At 43.0% G+C, this 18,731-nt stretch overlaps 1 pseudogene; it reads left to right on the top strand.

Annotated features, from left to right (window-relative positions):
* Positions 1–271: 271 nt before the first annotated feature.
* LOC118082752 (vesicular inhibitory amino acid transporter-like) lies at positions 272–12,841 on the top strand (annotated as a pseudogene).
* Positions 12,842–18,731: the final 5,890 nt, after the last annotated feature.

The following is an 18,731-nucleotide window of genomic DNA, read 5'->3' as shown; positions in this document are numbered from 1 at the left end:
AGTACTCTAACAGATGCTGCTACTGTTTTGGGGTAAGGGGCTTCCCAGAGCCACAGCAGTTGATTCTCACAAAGAGCAAAATCAGGCCTCTGTGTGTTACCATCTCCAACTGCAAGATTAGACTGGCTATTCTTACAGTCAGGTCTTTCAAGGCCATGTAAAAGCCTTCAGTGAGGAAGCCTGGTGAACATTCTGTGTGAGGGAGTTCCATAATGACAGAGCCAGACACTGAGAGGCCCCCTGTCTTGTACCTACCAGCCTGGTGGACCTCATGAGCAGTCTTGCAAACAGGGCCTCCACAAATGAACTGAAGAGCTTGGTAAGTGTTGTGTATTAAAGTAATAGCACAGCCAAGTATGTATTGTAATATAGAGTTTATTGTATTGTATTACAGAGTTTATTTGAATGTATAAGTTCCAGAGGGAACATCTATCATTTGCTGGTTCAGAGTGCAGGATTTGGATCCGCTGCTGGATTGGTTTCCGCTGGAGGGAATCCTTGCCATTGGTTCCCGCCAAAATGTATATTTCCCCTGCTAGTTCTCTGTTACTATATAAGCCCCAGTTTTCCCCATTCCCTGTGTTCTGGCTCTTACTTGTTCTTTGAAGTAAAGAGATGTTGTACCAGATCCTCGCCTCCTGCTTCTTATTTGCACTGAACTGAAATCACTGAAGACCCACTACACAACAGTAAGCTCATGTGGGTTCAGGCAGTCCTTCACATAAACTGGTGCCAACCCATTTAGGGCAACAACCACCAGCACTTTGAATTGGCCCTGTGAGCACATTCAAGACTGAGTTCTAAAACAATTTTTTCAAGAGCGCACAGGCCAGTGTAAAACCTCAGTGCAGATGTAACACTAAACCATAGTTTGTACTATGTGATTGAGGTTTGTCCCCGTGCACTTGCTCCATCTGTTGTGCACCTGGATTGTCTTCCTTACTTCTGGATTAGCAGCAAAACACAGTTTAGCCCTCTTCCGGGGCAGTATTCAGAAAACAGGTGAAGGAGCAGTGGGAATGAGAATGCTTATTCTGCCATCATTTCCTTCCATTCATGGAAAGCAACTGTGTGAGTTGGGGAACCACCTATATCAGGCGTCAGCAAGGTTATCCAGCCATGACCATCATCTGTGGGCTGACAGGCGCAGTGTGACACTGGAAATGGCGTCTGCGCATGTCCGCAGTGCCGAAAATCGCTTCTGTGGCTGCGCAGGTTCCGGAAATTGTGCCTGCGCAGAACCGATTTTCGGCATCTGGGCATGTGCATATGTGATTTTCGGCGTCTGCACAGGCGCCATTTCTGGCGTCGTTCAGCGTGTCCCTGTGCCGTGCTGCACCGGTTTAGCGCAGCACACGGGGGACTCACCGAGCGGGCGGCTCGGTTCACAGGCGGCCTGTGGGCCGGATAAATGGCCTTCACGGGCTGCATTCGGCCCATGGGCCGGAGGTTGCCGACCTCTGTCCTATATCTATAGAGTCCACTCACATTTTGGAATCCTGGATACTCAGGACTCCAAAACACAGGGAGTCTCCACAAATACCCAAAGCTCTCCACTTCACACAGTTGCTATCCAAAAGTTGAGGGCAATGAGCATTAGGACCCTCATCTCCACTGTTCCTCCACTCGTGGCTGAAGGACTTTTGCTCATTGGGCCATTAACTGCAAACTATGGTTTACTGCTATTCCTGAACTAAGTGAGGAAATCAGTGTGTACAGGTTTTTGCCCATCCTGCCCTCAAAAGAAACACACGCATTCCACATTCAGTCTGCAAGAAAAATGTTCTAGCACCTTTTCCTTTTGACTCAGACTTTGATGCCTCCCAATTTTTATAGAAACAGACACAGAGAAGTAAATTGATGTTTTTTTTCTGCCTCCCATTCCTGACTTATCCCTGCCTTTCAAGGCCATTCCATAGATTACATATATTATGTCTGCCTAACTGAGGCATTTGTCTTTTTCCTTTGAGATGTGCATTTTCATGTAGTCTTCAAGTGAAAGCCATAATTACAATTCTTTCGTTTCCCATGTGTAGCCTGGAAGCGATAGTGCTAAGAATGAGGGGAGAAAAGTAAAGTAACCTTCATTAGTCAATACATCTAGGCTTCTGATAACTATTGAGGAGGGGATGTCTCGGTACACATTTGTCTGAGATTGAAACTTATAACTGTCAAAACTACCTTTACTCTCCACTTCATTCTTTGTGTAAATTATTTTCTTTAATGTACAGCCTTTGAGAAATCTTAGCGACGCTTGGAGGAAAACAAGGCAAACAGAATATAGATGCTGGGCCTCCGTGACTGACAGCCTAAGGCTAAAAACTTTTTTACAGCCAAAAGCTTTTCCTACACAGAAACATGTTCTCCTCAGATATCAGCGGGTACTGGGCAGTGACTGTACTTTTAAGCCAAGGAAGAGTGACCCCTAGTGTTTACAAACAGAGATTCTGAAATCAGGCCCTGCTTTCCAATGATTTTAAGACTGAAAAACCATATATGTTAATTATCCCATTGCGTATTATTGGCATTTATAGCACAGAGGTATCCAAAAGACTGTGTTCTCCCTTCCCAAACACACCATAGCTAATCTATCATGCACCACTAGGTGTGTAAATCCAACAAATGGCACACTTTCTCTTTGGAAAAAGCACAATGCTTTGCTTGAATGAGCAAATAGACCTATTCCAGAAGACTAAATGCCCTAAACACTGATTACACAGAATACAGAGGATGACAAATCACACCCTAAGTCTCAGAGGTAGTGAGCTGCACAGAATGTTTGCACCTGGAGCTAAGTGGAGAAAATAAACCTTTCCTTCTGCCACATTCCTTGCTACAGGGGAAAGGAAGAAGAAAAGAACATAGCTATCTTAAGTGACACCATTTCTGAAAAAAAAGGCACATGCAGGAAATGATCTTGCCAAAATCCCATTCATTTCAGTGGGTAGGAAATAAGCAAGTGTTCCCTGCGTAACACACTCTCAGACACAAATCAGTCGGAATTAATAAAGGCATCACCCTCCCCAGTTTTAACCAGTAATCAGCTTAATCCTCCCAAATGATAAACTGTTCTCTTCCTTTTGCCAAAAACCTATGTTTGTCACTGGAAGTGTGTGTCAGGAATCCAAACTTGTATCATTTCCTCAAGAATGAACATGCATATTTTTGAAAAGTAATGTTGTAAGTAACCAAAAAACTGGCATAGGGTCAAAGCTTATGATATCAGACTAGCCTAATCCCCCATCCCCCAATGTGCCTCGAAGGGATTCTCTCCTATTATCTGTTGTACCTTTGAACAGTATCTGAAGGATGATGTGTACAGGTAAAATGAGAAGTAGGATTTTTCCACAATCCTCACTCCAGCTTCCTTTGAGGGTGGCCACTCACACATCACCAAAGGAGAAAAGAGGACACCAATTTACATAAAATCTGCATATGCTAATTAGGTATAGATGCCAGGCCACCTGTGTGCCTGCTGAGTCTGCTATCTGGTGCTGTTGATCGGCACCTTTGCATTTTCTGTTCTCCTTTTTGTAGTTCTTTCTCTTTCAGCTGGACTTGGACTGGGTGGCTCATCAAATAGAAGATGGTCCTCTGTAAAACGGGATACTTATTCACCCCACATCCTATGCATTTTCAGAGATTACTGATTACTGTCTGGACAGGATTTATGCAAGTACAGTTTACAGAAATTATGATGAGCATGCATGCTGGGTTTGAATGAGGCTAGAGGGCATCCTCCTACTCCTCATTCAAAGTCCAGTCATCATAACATGGGAAGAGTCCAGTGGTGTCCGGCGAAATATTTCTTAGGAAACAGAGTCAGAGGTGCCAGCTTGCGAGGGTGATTGGGAGGGGCGTTGCAAGCAAGCCTGGGCATCATGCTTCCCTCCCTAAGCCAGGGAGAAGCTTCCTTGGCTTTGAGAAGGGAGTGACAGGCCTCTGACAGAAGGCTGGAGACGTCCTGCCTCCTTCCCAAAGCCAAGTGGACTTTGGGAAGGTGGAGGGAGGGCTCTTGGACCCATCAGCACATTGTGCCTTCCTCCCTAAGCTGGGCCATAAGCTTCTTGGGCTTTAGGGTAGTAGCCTATTCCTCCTAGTCCACTGACTATGAGGCCAATGGAACGGTTCTTGAATATTTATGAAAATATCACAGACATGCCCAAATGTTTTCTCAACATCAGCAAAATGCACCACCAGGCCAGAAGCTTCCTGGGCTTTGGGGTGTAATGTTCTACACCAGGCATCCCCAAACTGCGGCCTTCCAGATGTTTTGGCTCACAACTCCCATGATCCTTAGCTAACAGGACCAGTGATCAGGGATGATGGGGATTGTAGTCCAAAACACCTGGAGGGCCGAAGTTTGGGAATGCTTGTTCTACACCCACTCCATTGAAAACTCCAGGAGTGAATATGTGCTAATAAACAATTATTCTTCGACACTAGCCTCCGCTGTGCCTCGATCTTCCCAACAGATACACAACCTTGGATAAGAGCCTGGAACTCCTGGAATCTCACAGCGCTTGTGAACATTGGGTTAGTGTGTAACATTATTTTAGTTTCTTTTCACCCTAAACACTGGGAAATGAGCCGTCTGAAGAAATATGCTAGGATAAGCAACTAGAAACCCAAGGCCAAATCTAGTTGCCTATCCGAAGGCAAGAATGTGTAGGAGAGAGTGGATGACTGTGCCCATCAGACTAGCTAGAGGTCCTTTTTCAGAGGTTAAGGTCGTACCTTGCTTTGCCAGCCGCCATACTCAACATGAAATGGTCCAAGCATGCAAAAAGCATGGCCTATGACACCTGCTATGTGAATAGACTGGGGAAAGAAAAGTAATAAGGAGAAAGGAGGTGGATAAAGGAAGGGAAAGGAAGCCACAACAAGGGAAAAGAGGAGACAGAAAAGAAAACCAGACAAAGGGAAGGAGGCCACCTTCTTGTACTTTGGACAGCCTTGGCCAAGGCCACAGACTGAATACACAGGTATATTCCAGAACACACACAAAGAGGCACCTGTGTGCATAGCTGCCAAGTTTTCCCTTTTCTCGCGAGGAAGCCTATTCAGCATAAGGGAATTTCCCTTTAAAAAAGGGAGAACTTGGCAGCTATGCCTGTGTGGCACCTAAGAGTAAGGTATTTTTTTTACTGTCAGCTCACACACTTCCCTGTCACTTTGACAACCCCTGTTTTGCACAGACCTACGGTAAGTACCTTATTTGATTTGTAAATGCTTGGCCATTGTTTCATAATGGCTTGCATTCAGCCAGCCCTAGGCTAATCCCTAAACCAGCCCAGGGATTCCTTGTTTGGCACATACCTGTAGCTTCCATTTTTCCTTCCTATCCCCAAATCACAGAATCATAGAATTGTAGAGCTCGAATCCCCACCCCCCACCCCCTTAAAAACTTCTCTCTCTCTCTCTCTCTCTCTCTCTCTCTCTCTCTCTCTCTCTCTCTCTCTCTCTCTCTCACACACACACACACACACACACACACACTGCGCCAGCACACACTAAATTAATTTGCAAAGGTATCTGGGTCTGAAGCAATCAGATTACAAGGCCAACCCCTTAAACAAAGAAAACCACATTGGATGAAGTTGTTTTTTTATTTGGCAAAACAAGTCAGAAAAAAAATATGGAGAAAGGAAATTGATTTGAAATTGTTGAGCTTGTTTTCTTAGACACCATTTCGAGCTCCGTGGTCACAAGGCAGCTTTTCTCCCTATTAAAAACAAACAAAGCAATGGGGTCGTTAACTTCCAGCATCATTTTGTAATACAAATGTTTGCTTCAGGAAAAAAAACCCTCAAACCAACAGGAAGAATTTTATTAAATGATTAAAACCCAAGTGTCTTCAGTAATGGAATAGCTGGTTTGCTAATTTTGGACAGAGATGGCTGTTAAAATCTGGGGTTCCTAAAAACTGGTCCTTTTATTATTATTATTATTATTATTATTATTATTATTCAGAAGATAAATTCTGACATTTTCAATTTTTCAACTGTGTTTTCAGCTTTATGCTAGCACCAGGAAAATACATTTTCTATAAACACACAGCAGTATATATGAAGAGACACCTGTAAGCAATGTAATGTTGTGTAATAGCATATTCCCCTCCACAGAGACTCCTGGGAGTCTTTATTCTTTTTATTTTCATCTTTCTGGTCCATAGAGATGCTCACAACACATTTAGGAGAACCAAAGCACATTTCCTAAATGTAACAGCTGCAAAAAAGAGGGGGGAAATCCACCTGGGGAGGTTAATAGGGGCTCACCTTTGCACCTCTATGCTTGTTCTTATGCTGTGCAGTTGTTTTTAAATCAGTGGATTTTTTTGTTGTTGTTCTAATTCATTTTATGGAGTACTGTACTCTTGTCAGTAATTTCAGGGCTGTACTGGTGCTGCAAACTAGCAGGACTGGAAATCCATCTCCCAGACCTGTTGCAAAGGCTCATCTAGTTCCTTTGCGTGGTTAAGAAGGACCACACAAAAGTCATGGGGCAGAGCAATCCAAACTATAGGAAGCCAATGTAATTTAAATTATGCCAATGTATCATAGGTAAAGGTAAAGGGACCCTGGACCATTAGGTCCAGTCGTGACCGACTCTGGGGTTGCGGCACTCATCTCGCATTATTGGCCGAGGGAGCCAATCCAGGTCATGTGGCCAGCATGACAAAGCCACTTCTGGCGAACCAGAGCATTGCACAAATGCTGTGCAGTTGTTTTTAAATCAGTGGATTTTTTTGTTGTTGTTCTAATTCATTTTATGGAGTACTGTACTCTCGTCAGTAATTTCAGGGCTGTACTGGTGCTGCAAACTAGCAGGACTGGAAATCCATCTCCCAGACCTGTTGCAAAGGCTCATCTAGTTCCTTTGCGTGGTTAAGAAGGACCACACAAAAGTCATGGGGCAGAGCAATCCAAACTATAGGAAGCCAATGTAATTTAAATTATGCCAATGTATCATAGGTAAAGGTAAAGAGACCCTGGACCATTAGGTCCAGTCGTGACCGACTCTGGGGTTGCGGCACTCATCTCGCATTATTGGCCGAGGGAGCCAATCCAGGTCATGTGGCCAGCATGACAAAGCCACTTCTGGCGAACCAGAGCATTGCACGGAAACGCCATTTATTTTCCCACCAGAGCGGTACCTATTTATCTACTTGCACTTTGACGTGCTTTCGAACTGCTAGGTTGGCAGGAGCTGGGACTGAGCAATGGGAGCTCACCCCGTTGTGGGGATTCGAACCGCCAACCTTCTGATTGACAAGCCCTAGGCTCTGTGGTTTAACCCACAGCGCCACCCGCGTCCCGCCAATGTAACATATCCCTATTCTAAACCCTGGCAGAGGAAAGACAAGACTTCAAAATAAAGGTGTTGTTGTTGTTGTTTTTTGCAAGTGTAACTTTTGCTGAGTTCCTAGGCCACGTGACCAAACTGAATAGAGTTTGGAATAGGGTTAAGTCTCCCCCTGCTCTGTCCTGCCTGCCCCCACTTTTGAGGAGTTACCCCAGCGTCATGTGTCAGCTTTGGCTGAGTCTGACTGCAGAAGGATGGAGGACGTATGCTGACATATCTCTGACTGAGCTGGGATGGGGGATTTCAGTTGGCTCAGCCAGAGACCTACCTATTTCAAACTCCACTCATTCCACAGTTCTTGGCTTTGGATTATACAAGTTTGCACTGGCAATGAATGACAAGTGCCAGAAATAAGAATCTGATGAACTTGCAGAAGCAAGCAGGGCAGACTTTCTCTGCTTATGTGACTCCTTTTAGTAGAGGTGAGCATGCCCCACCAACATCAGTTAGCCCTCAACTAGCCTCTATCTGCCTGCCTCCTTAACATCCAGTCCAGTAGGTGGTGCTGCCAGCCAACTTCCTTTGCCATAATCTCACTGTTGCCCTTATAGAATTTAGCAGGGAGGAGGATGGGGACAAAAACTGGAATTAGTTGACCCTGCATGTCAACTCCTGCTTGCCTTCTGCCCTATCTGTTCCAATGGGCCCCAGCCACCATGGCTTACGTGTAACACTCTTGCAGTGCAAGAATGAAGAGGATGCAGCTTTGGACAATTGCTTCAAAAATAATGCTGAAGTGGATCTTACTCATTTATTTGTTTTCTTTCCAGAGAGGTGGCCACCTTAGTGATGGCAGCAGAATAGAAGAAAGAGTGTTGTGGAACCTTAACAACATTTCTCTGGGCCACAGTCTGCTTCATCAGATGCGTGAAGTGTTATCCCCCAAATATTCACATGATTTGGTGGTGATGGTCAACTTGTAAAGAATGCAGTCAGAGAGAAATGAAATGAAAAGTACAGGCAATGCCCTCCAATCCCTCTCACTATCAAGAAAATATAACAAGCGAATAGAAAAAGAACCTATCCAGTTGACGCTGACACAAAACCCCACACGTACACTAAAAAATAATAATATACGTTTCACAAAACAGCTGTTGAAAACACCAACACTCTGGTATAGGTAAGCCAGTCAATTTATATAATAAGCTGCATATATTTTTGTTTTTGTTCAATCCATTTACAGCTGAAACTCGGAAAATTAGAATATCGTCAAAAAGTGCATTTATTTCAGTAATGCAACTTATTATTTTTAATTTTTACAAATGCTTTCTTTTGGAAATTCCACAGTAATAAAACAAATAGTTACAATGATACAAAAATAAACATCGCTATTACATTTCATTTCATTAATTACATTCCATTTATAATTGACCCGCCTAACAACAAATTACAATTACAGCAAATAAAATCTTGACATATCTTGCTTTGCATGCATCTATCTCATATATTGGTTTCACCTTTTAAATTGCGTTACTGAAATACCGGTAAATGCACTTTTTGACGATATTCTAATTTTCCGAGTTTCACCTGTAAATAGTTGATGGGACTATTTTAAAGCAGGGGACTCCATCTCTGGGAGAGGGTGGTCTACAGAGTAACATAACATGGGCAGGAATGTGGCAAGGGGGACAGTTGTCCCCCTTAAATCTGTCATAATCCCCAGATTCCCATCTTTCCTTTCTTCTTTCTTCTTTTTAAGAGTAGGTTTACAGCATTTGTAGAAACAGAGATATGAGACAAAAAGCACAGGCACTATTTTTCTCAATTTATTTTTGTGAGAAACTAGCCTTCTCCCCTCTGTTATGTTTTGTCCATCACTCCCCTCCCCCCCAAAAAATATTCCCATGGCCATGTAACATACTTGTTCCTTGCAGTTGCTCCACTGTCCCTGGGACATTTATCTATTAGATCCTTATTAGATCCTTATTTCCATAAATAATTTTCTCTCCTTTTTTCTTTCTTTCAATTATCTTTCATGAAATGAAAAACACTGACAAAACTGTGACTGATGCCCGTGGTATATTTGCAGACTTTTTAATATATAAATGAGAAATGTCAGTGAGAACTGTTTATCTGAAATTGAATCTTTTTTATGCATAACTTGGTTCAAGAGGTTGCCAGTTTCAGTACTACGGTAATGTGAATTAAATTGCCATAAAAATAACACACTGGGCATGACGGTACATGAAAAGTGTGAGACTTTCATTTGGAGGGTCACCCACCCAGTTTTGTATGTACTGTAGAGAAATGTTGTAGGTTTGAGATAGGTAGATGGAGGGCAGGTAGATAGAACAAATATGTTTGAATTTAGGGTAAACAGATTTGCCTCTCTTGAGCAATGCATACAATGCAATATAATGTTATATAACATGGCATAGCTTAATTTTGGAAAGTTGGTTTCTCTGTGCCCTTCAACGCCTCTAAAGATATCACTGCCCAATTTGGCATGGTGGTTTCTGAGATCAATGAGGTTTGGGTCCATATTTGAATACCATCAGACGCCATTTCAATTTAAGATATTGGACTGGACCTTTTAAAACTGCATTGATATTAACCATATCTGGCAAGAAACTAATAGGACTGTGAGTCAGATCTCTAAATCCAGTCAAAGGTGACTATGGGGTTGCAGCGCTCATCTCACTTTTCAGGCTATAGGAGCCGGTGTTTGTCCACAGACAGCTTTCCAGGTCATGTGGCCAGCATCACTAAACCACTTCTGGTACAACGGGACACCATGATGGAAACCAGAGCACACAGAAATGCCGTTTACCTTCCTGCAGTAGTGGTACCTATTTATCTACTTGAACTGGTATGCTTTTGAACTGCTTGGTTGAGAGAAGCTGGGACAAAGAAATGGGAGCTTAACCCACCGCGTGGATTTGAACTGCCAACCTTCTGATCAGCATGCGCAAGAGTCCCAGTGGTTTAGACCACAGTGCCACCCATGTTCCTTAATTGAACATTAGCCCCACCCCTAATTGAATTGGAGTGAGATCTTGGTTGGACGTTTGCTGGGTTGGCCCAGTTAGGTAAGGCAGGAAGCAGTGCACAGCCCTCGAAAATAACAAATTACATTATCCATTTATAAATCACAGTAATTTTTGATTTCTTGGAATTCCTGAGCAAACCTAGATACTTTCTGCTTATCTGCTATGCAATCAGCTATGCATTTCTTCTTCATTCTTCTTTGGCAATCACTCGTAGCTGAGAAAGACTGTCTACCATAAACACGGTTTTAACAACGAGTCCGTAAGTGACTGTGGAAGCCAATTCTGGATCCACACATCCTTCCACAGTGGGGACATTGGTTTCTGGGTGGGAGTTGATCACGGTGTGGATGTGCCAAGCGTGCCTTCCTCTTAGTATGTTTCTCCCTTGTGTCCTGAGTTTGAGTGTCTTCAAAGCTCATGACACCTTTGTGTCATGGCTGTTCTCCAATTAGAGCGGTCGCAGGCCAGTGTTTCCCAATTGTCAGTGTTTATACTACATTTTTAAAGATTTGCCTTGAGAGAGTCTTTAAATGTCTTTTGTTGACCACCAGCATTACGCTTTCCATTTTTAAGTTCGGAATAGAGTAGTTGCTTTGGAAGACGATAATCAGGCATTCGCACAACATGACCAGTCCAACAAAGTTGATGTTAAAGTATCATTGCTTCGACACTGGTGAGCTTCACTTCTTCCAGTACACTGGCAGTAGGTGACACAAAATATCTCTGCCCAAGGCCCTGAAGAGATGTTGCCTGTCAGAGTAGGCAGTACTGGGCACAATAGACAAATAGTCTTGACTTGTGCAGCTTTCTATAGTATAAAGTATCACTGGCAGGGTCAAAGGCTACAGCTACAGAATTGGTGCCAAGCCAAAACAGATACCTATCTTCCACACAATGTATTTTTTTTTAATTTTTAAAAAAACACTTTGATGGTCTTCTTATCTAGCATGCATTTAAAATACACATATATATCTGCTGCTTAAATATTGCTGCTGTTTGTAACAGAGTGGCTGTATTCACGATTAAAGGAAAATTCAGAACATAAGTATTTGGGATCAGAAGAGTATAAAGGATGTGTATCTGCCTTATGGGTGAAGGTGAAGAGTTCTTCCTTTCATGAATCTGTGTAAAATCCATAAAAAAGTAATAGTGCAAGGTCAGAACTATGAGAGGGATGCTATTTCTAGGTCCCCCTGCTTATTTATCCAGCAGTACCACCTCCCTGCTTGCACAAAATGCATGGGGACAGCGAAAGCTCTTTGATTTTATCATTATTGAACTGCTATTGAACATTAATATGCACATTGATTAAATAACTGCTTCGCAGCCTTTTAAATTATGCCTGCAATCACATCAGCACTTGATATTTAATAGGAGCTTGTCTCTACAATTTGCTTGTCTTCAATTTTCTGGCTTATCTGGATTTCTGTGCTTCTGCCAGCAGTTATTTTCCCTGCTAACTTCATTCATCATGAATATACACATTTCTGGCAGCTATTATTTACTGAGACAGGTTAATGTAACCGCGATCCTTCCATGCAATTAGCAAAAGGTAGCCACTGACAGCTGTGAGTTTGAATGGGTTGTTTCTAGTAAACATTTTGCTTCAGGTTGGGTTTTTTGTTGTTGTTGTTCTCTCTCTCTCTCTTGTCTCTAGGGGATTTTTGTTCTAGGTTTGCCATATGCTGTACTCCACAGTGGATTCAGTGGGCTGCTTCTCAATATCCTGGCTGCAGTTTTCTGCTGCTGCACTGGCAAAATCCTAATAGCATGCTTGTATGAGGAAAATGAAGACGGGCAGCTGGTAAAAGTGAGAGGCACATATGAAGACATTACTAATGCTTGCTGCAAAGAGCCGTTTCCGAAACTTGGTGGCAGAGTTGTCATTGTGACCCAGGCGATGGAACTGATCATGACATACATTTTGTATCTGGTTGTTAGTGGCAACGTGCTGTCACACAGCTTTCCAGATCTCCCAGTGACCGAGAAAACATGGTCAGTAATTGCCTGCGTAGCCCTGCTTCCTTGTGTGTTCATCAAAACCCTCAAAGTTGTGTCCAAGCTCAGCCTCTTTGGCTCCCTAGTCCATTTTGTCATTTTCTTTGTAGTGATCACATACTGTCTGACCTAAATGCACCTGTGGTTCTGGGCAAGATTCAGCCTCTCAGTCGAATTTGAGAGTTTCCTGATCTCAGTAGTTTTCAGGTACACATCCCACATATTTCTTCCTACCCTAGAGGGGAATATGCAAAATCCTGGAGACAGTAGATCAATGCCGAATTGATCTTTTGGCCTGTGTCTTCAAGACAATCTTTGCACTGACTGCATTCCTGACTTGGGGTGAAGAAACAAAGGAGGTCATTACTGACAACCTTCCATCCTCATTGCAAACCTTAGTGAACTTGTGCCTCTTAGTCAAGGCACTTCTGTCTTACCCAATGTCATTATTTTCAATGACAGAGATTTGGCATGCTTACATAACTTGAAAAGACTTTGATGCTGGGAAAGATTGAGGGCACAAGGAGAAGGGGACGGCAGAGGAAGAGATGGTTGGACAGTGTTCTCGAAGCTACCAACATGAGTCTGACCAAACTGCGGGAGGCAGTGGAAGACGGGAGCGCCAGGCGTGCTCTGGTCCATGGGGTCACAAAGAGTCGGACACGACTAAACGACTAAACAATAACAACATAACTTGGAGCCACATGTCTCTATCACTTCCTGCAATTTTGATGGCCATATGCAAAGCACATTTTGCTCTTCTGATGGGTTTAGCAGGTAGTGACCTTCCTCCTTCCATCTCTTTTTCACTTGAAGCTGAAATGAGGAAAATTAATATTCCTGGAGAAATGTACAGACATTTCTGTGTTTACCTTGGGCATCTTCTTCAGCCTAGGTGGTCTTGTGTGCTCTATAAAATGTCTACTGAAAGCGTTTGGATAAAAGTAGCAAGACTAGACCAAAGGCCCTTAAAAGTAGCAAGACTACACCAAAGGCCCTATTGTAAAAAAGTAAAGTTTAGAGAAATAAAGAAAACATAAGCAATTGCATCAAAGTCTGCACTGAAGTTGGATCCAATCATGGTTTAGTCCCGCTGGAATCACTGGGACATGATAGGAATGACCTACAGGCTCCATTGATTTCAGGGGGACTAAAGCTTAACAAGCATCCACTATATCCAGCCAAGCTATCCATGCATTTATGTCAACAATATATATTTTTTTATGTTGAATACATTTCAGATGGAAAGTGATTTAATTCCCAAATGGAATACCAAGATATCATACAACAGTAGTAGAAGAGTTTGAGGCAAGGCGAATCCAAAAATGTGAGACAGGATATATAGTTCATATCTGGAGCTGTGTTGTTTTTTTAAAAAATAAAAAAATTCTAGCCTACTGTGCAAAGAGAATGCAGCAGAATAACACAGGAGGGGGAAACAGAATTACTGGCCTATCACTTTGCCCCCACAATGGTCCACTCTTCCATTGTCCCTAAAGACAGATTGATGCCAACAACAAACAACAAACCCTACGCCAAAGGATAAATGGACACAAATCTGACATCAGGAACCACAAGACAGAGAAACCAGTAGGAGAACACTTCAATCTCCCAGGACATTCTATACAAGATCTCAAAGCAGCTGTTTTATTACAGAAAAATTTCAGAAATAGACTGGAAAGAGAAGTTGCTGAATTGCAACTCATTAGCAAGCTTAAAACCATGGAGCCACCTGGAATGAACAAAGACAAAGGTTTCTTATCTCATTAAACATGATCAAGCTTTCCTTAGCACCTCAGCCCTTGCTTTTCCCCTGCAAGACCAATTGCAGTCATTAACAGTTGTTAACAGTCATCAACAGGTTTACCACTCCTATCAGCCCATCACCCATTCCCATCACCCCCACCCCCACCCTCTGAATATACATAAGGGTCTGGTGGATTCTGTTTCAGTGTATCTGACGAAGTGTGCATGCACACGAAAGCTCATACCAAAATAAAAACTTAGTTGGTCTTTAAGGTGCTACTGAAGGAATTTTTTTTATTTTGAACAAACAACAAGTTTAGGATATAATGCCAGGTGCTTCTGTATTTTGTTCCTCAACTGAAATCCTTTTCACATCATTGAGAGTCAGAGAATATTCTGTCCATTCCCCAGGACCTAACATTTTGCTCTGGATATATTTCATAGCAGAACAAAATCTCTGCCTTCAATGAGGCTGCTGCAAACTGGCCCAGTACATCAGTGAACCCGATAAAATGTTGCCATTCTAACAATCTAATGATACAGAGTATTCACTGAAAAAAATAAAATTCCCTCTGAACCATGGGTATTGTTTAAGGTAACTTCTCCATTGTTTTTCATTTACTTTTAGTAATCACTTACCCCCACCACACAAAAAACGGACATTGCACCATCCTAAGTACCAGTAGATATTTTTGAAAATTGTATTTGGTACAAATTCATCTTTTGTCAAATATATCAACAAATTCATTCCGTGATGAGAAATGGCATCAATGACTGTGTGCCTGCATTGACTTCTTCCCATTATACCGCATGTTTTTCTTTCTTTTCAGGTATTATAATGCAAATATTCTGAGGTTTGTGCTGTGCTTGAAAATCAACCCATTCTGCACCTGTTTGTCTCATTCTGATGAAGTGTGCATGCACACGAAAGCTCATACCAAAATAAAAACTTAGTTGGTCTTTAAGGTGCTACTGAATGAATTTTTTTATTTTGTTTCGACTCAGACCAACACGGCTACCTACCTGTAACTTGCACCTGTTTGTCTCATTCACCCCATTCAGGGATGGAGGTCCTTTCTTCTGTTGAGAGCCCGTTCCCTCGGGTACCAGGAGGATGCTTTCTAGAGGCCAGAGCCAGTGAGAGCATCCATGTGAGATTACACCAATGGCTGTAGGCTATCCTGCGACCACAGGTTTCTCACTTCTGATCTTGGTTGTGGTGTGCAATGAAAGAGAGAGCTGTATTATGCCATTAGGAGGATATGACATCAGTGGATCACATAGTATGCCTAGTTCATGCTATTGCACCAAGCCATATGCTACCGTGTTTCCCCTTTTTTAAGACACCGTCTTACAACTTTTTTCCCTCAAAAAAACACACGGTGGCTTATTTTCAGGGGATGTCTTTTTTTTTTTTAAAGTGCCGGTACAACTGGGTCCCACTGGCTCAGGACGCTTGGCGCTCTCTTCCGTGTGCATTTTCTGCCTCTTCTATTCTCTCCGTTTCCCCTCCTCCCCACCGTCATGTCGGTGTAGGTGGGACTGCACTGGTCGCAGTCGAAGCACTCGCGGTTGGGTGGGAGCACTGGGAGGCTGCTCATCTCCCTCAGCAGCTTTAGGTGCTTCTCCTCCTGCTTCGGCTTCGCGCTCGCCACCATGGCTTCAAAGGCAGCGGCGGCCGTGTGTGTGTGCACGCAGAGGAATAGAGGCTGCTCCCCGGGCTCTCTCTCGCTGGCCGGGGAATGAGGAGGGAGGCTGGGACCTGTCCCGCTCCGAGAAGCTAGTGAGGGAAGCGCGAGGGGGACGAGGCTTGGGCGTGCGCAACCCCAACTGACGGACCGACGGAAGGAAGGGAAGGGAGGGGGGAAAGGAGCGGCGTCAGCTGAATGACGAGCCGAAGAGGAACCTGCGCGGCACCTTTTCTCTGTGGGGGGGGGGTTAGACACGATCACAAACAGAGAGAGACAGACACGCACACAGGGGGGGGGGAGAGAGAAAGACGCACGAGGAGAGAGAGAGAGAGAGAGAGAGAGAGAGAGAGAGAGAGAGAGAGAGAGAGACGCGCACAGAGAGAAAGAGACTGACACCCACACAGAGAGAGAGAGCGGTGCTGCTTCGCGCTTTGTCAGCGCTGCAGCCGCCGCCGCTTCCGAGCGCCAACCCGACCTGGCAGGCTTCCTCCTCCTGCCACGGCCGGCATTGCAGGAGCTCGGTCCTGCTGGCTTGTGCCCTTGGTGCTCTGTGCGGCACTGCTGCGCGCTTTATTGGCGCTGCAGCAGCCGCCGCCGCTTCCGGGCACCGACCCAACCTGGCAGGCTTCCTCCTCCTGTTGCGGCCGCCGTGCTGGGTCCCGCTAGTTGGCTGGGGCGCTCGGTGGTCTTGCTCTGCACGTCGCGGAAGTATGGCTTATTTTCGGGGTATGACTTACATTTCTCAAACGATTAAAAACCCTGCCATGCCTTACTTTTTGACTACGTATTAAAAAGGGGGAAACACGGTATATAGGCCACTAACAATTTGTCTTGCATAAAACTACTTTCTGGCCTCCAAGTGTAGCAAATGGATAGTAAGTGAATACAGCAAAACCTACCTGCCGATGCACAGATCTAAGGTTGAGGGTGAAGAGGCTAAGTTGTGAATGGTGAACATCTATTTATTCTGTAATATCTGTGATCTGTGCTTTTCAATACAGTCGAGATCCCCTTAGTTTAATGAGGCTTTTACAAAATAAAAATTGGTCCTCCTCAAGCCTTTCCACCACCACCTTAAAGAACACCCCCAGGATTCCAAGGATGAGGCTATACCAAGAAAAATGAGAAAAATAATTATTTACTGTTCTTTCCCCTCATTGCTTACATTTGTAAGACTCCCATTTCCGAAATGCAATTATCCTATGGTTTAGGAGAAGCCACACTGGCATCATCAGGAAGTTAATATGCAATTCATTTTCTTTGTTATGCAGAGTATTTCTTGACTCCTTTTTGTGTTTTATCTGAGCAAAGTGGAAGCTGAAATAAAATAAAATCTACTTCAATAAGCAGACATATAATTAACATCCTGCACAACAGACTTTAGTTTTAAAAGATATTAGCTTATTAAAAGAATAGGCATCACAATGTATTCTGCATTAGTGATAATCCGTTATGATAGGAAACAATCCAGATAGAGTACTTTAATGAATACTTAGCATCTTATTATGTCAAATCTATCTTAGGTTAGGTAATTAGAATAATTATTTGAAAGACAAAAAGTTAAATTATCATTACTAACACTTTCACTCAAGCTGGCACCAAGTCATAATAAAAATGTGCAAACAGAGGTTGGCTCATAGACTTGAATGCCAAATGATGATTTTCAAAATGCAGCGTTTTCCCTTTGTATTTCTGAACAATGATTCTGGTCTGAATGAGCAACAATGACTTCTGAAGACTAACACATTGAATTGTTACAACTGCGCAATTAAAGATGACACAGTACACTTAATATCCCTGGTTATCCTTCTTTCTATAACCACATTTCACTGATGAACTCATGTGGCTTGTATGCACATGCACATGCACATGTCCACTCTAGAGAATGCTGAATGCTCTTAACACCCACTTATCTCCATGCTAAGAAATACATTAACAGTGGCAGAATGTGATATACCATGCAGTGGGGGACTGAACCATGTGGAAAACACATGGACAACAGTTTACTGCGTGGCTAAACCAAGCAGCAGAGGACATCAAGCAGCTTTCAAATGGTGTAAGTGTTTTGATGCCCACAACCTACCAATTTCATGCACTTAACATTTTCAAAATCACACCCCTTACATCTATATCACTTGATTTGCACCAAGAGGCCATTACTATGTTCAAATTTAAGAGGAGCAGGTACAATTCTAAAGAGCGAAGCAAGAGCCTACCAACTGGAAAGCACAGGCTCATATAATGCGTGAATAGTGATAAATTCCACACATTAAATCCCCCACCCCAGATAAATTATGCAGATTATAATATATACCCAAGGCTATAAATCTCATCAATGTCTTCTATGAAGTCTGGGAACACTAGTACATACAGGGAACACTTTCATCCATAATGATTTGTCCATTCATTCCTATCCAGCAAGAAGATTTCTTCATGTGTGCAAATATGTGCTTTTTATGAGAATTACTACTCCCCCTTAAGCAAATGATACCTATACAAGCATGCACTGGATCTAAGAATCTAAGATTCTAAGGTGGCGTACAATAGTAATATGAAACGAAATACAAATGCAGTAGGCAGAACAATGGCTACAATGGAGTATCAATAGCAGAAAATACCTGGGCAAATAAATATATCATAAAATGTTCTCCCAGTCTTAGCATTTCTAGAATATGATGAAAGAAAAGATGTGGGGAACTGCGATGTTAAAGGAGGCAAAACCACTAGGCAAATCAAATTGCTTATTTTATTTTATTTTACTTTAATCCAAAGCTCCTGCTTATGTCTGCCATCTTGCATTTGTGTGCCAAGCCCTCCGCTTCCCCTCCCTTTAGGTTTGGCCAGATTTAAACTCTCTCTAAACCCTCTGCACACTCAATTGGGGCAAAATGAAAGAATAGGTTGCCTTTGCACGTAGAGTGATTGTTGTTCTTGTAATGTG

This window comes from Zootoca vivipara, chromosome 3 (assembly GCF_965207765.1).
Source record: "Zootoca vivipara chromosome 3, rZooViv2.hap1.1, whole genome shotgun sequence".
Taxonomy (NCBI): Eukaryota; Metazoa; Chordata; class Lepidosauria; order Squamata; family Lacertidae; genus Zootoca; species Zootoca vivipara.
Note: the sequence above shows the minus strand (reverse complement) of the source record. Positions and strands in the feature narration are given on the sequence as shown.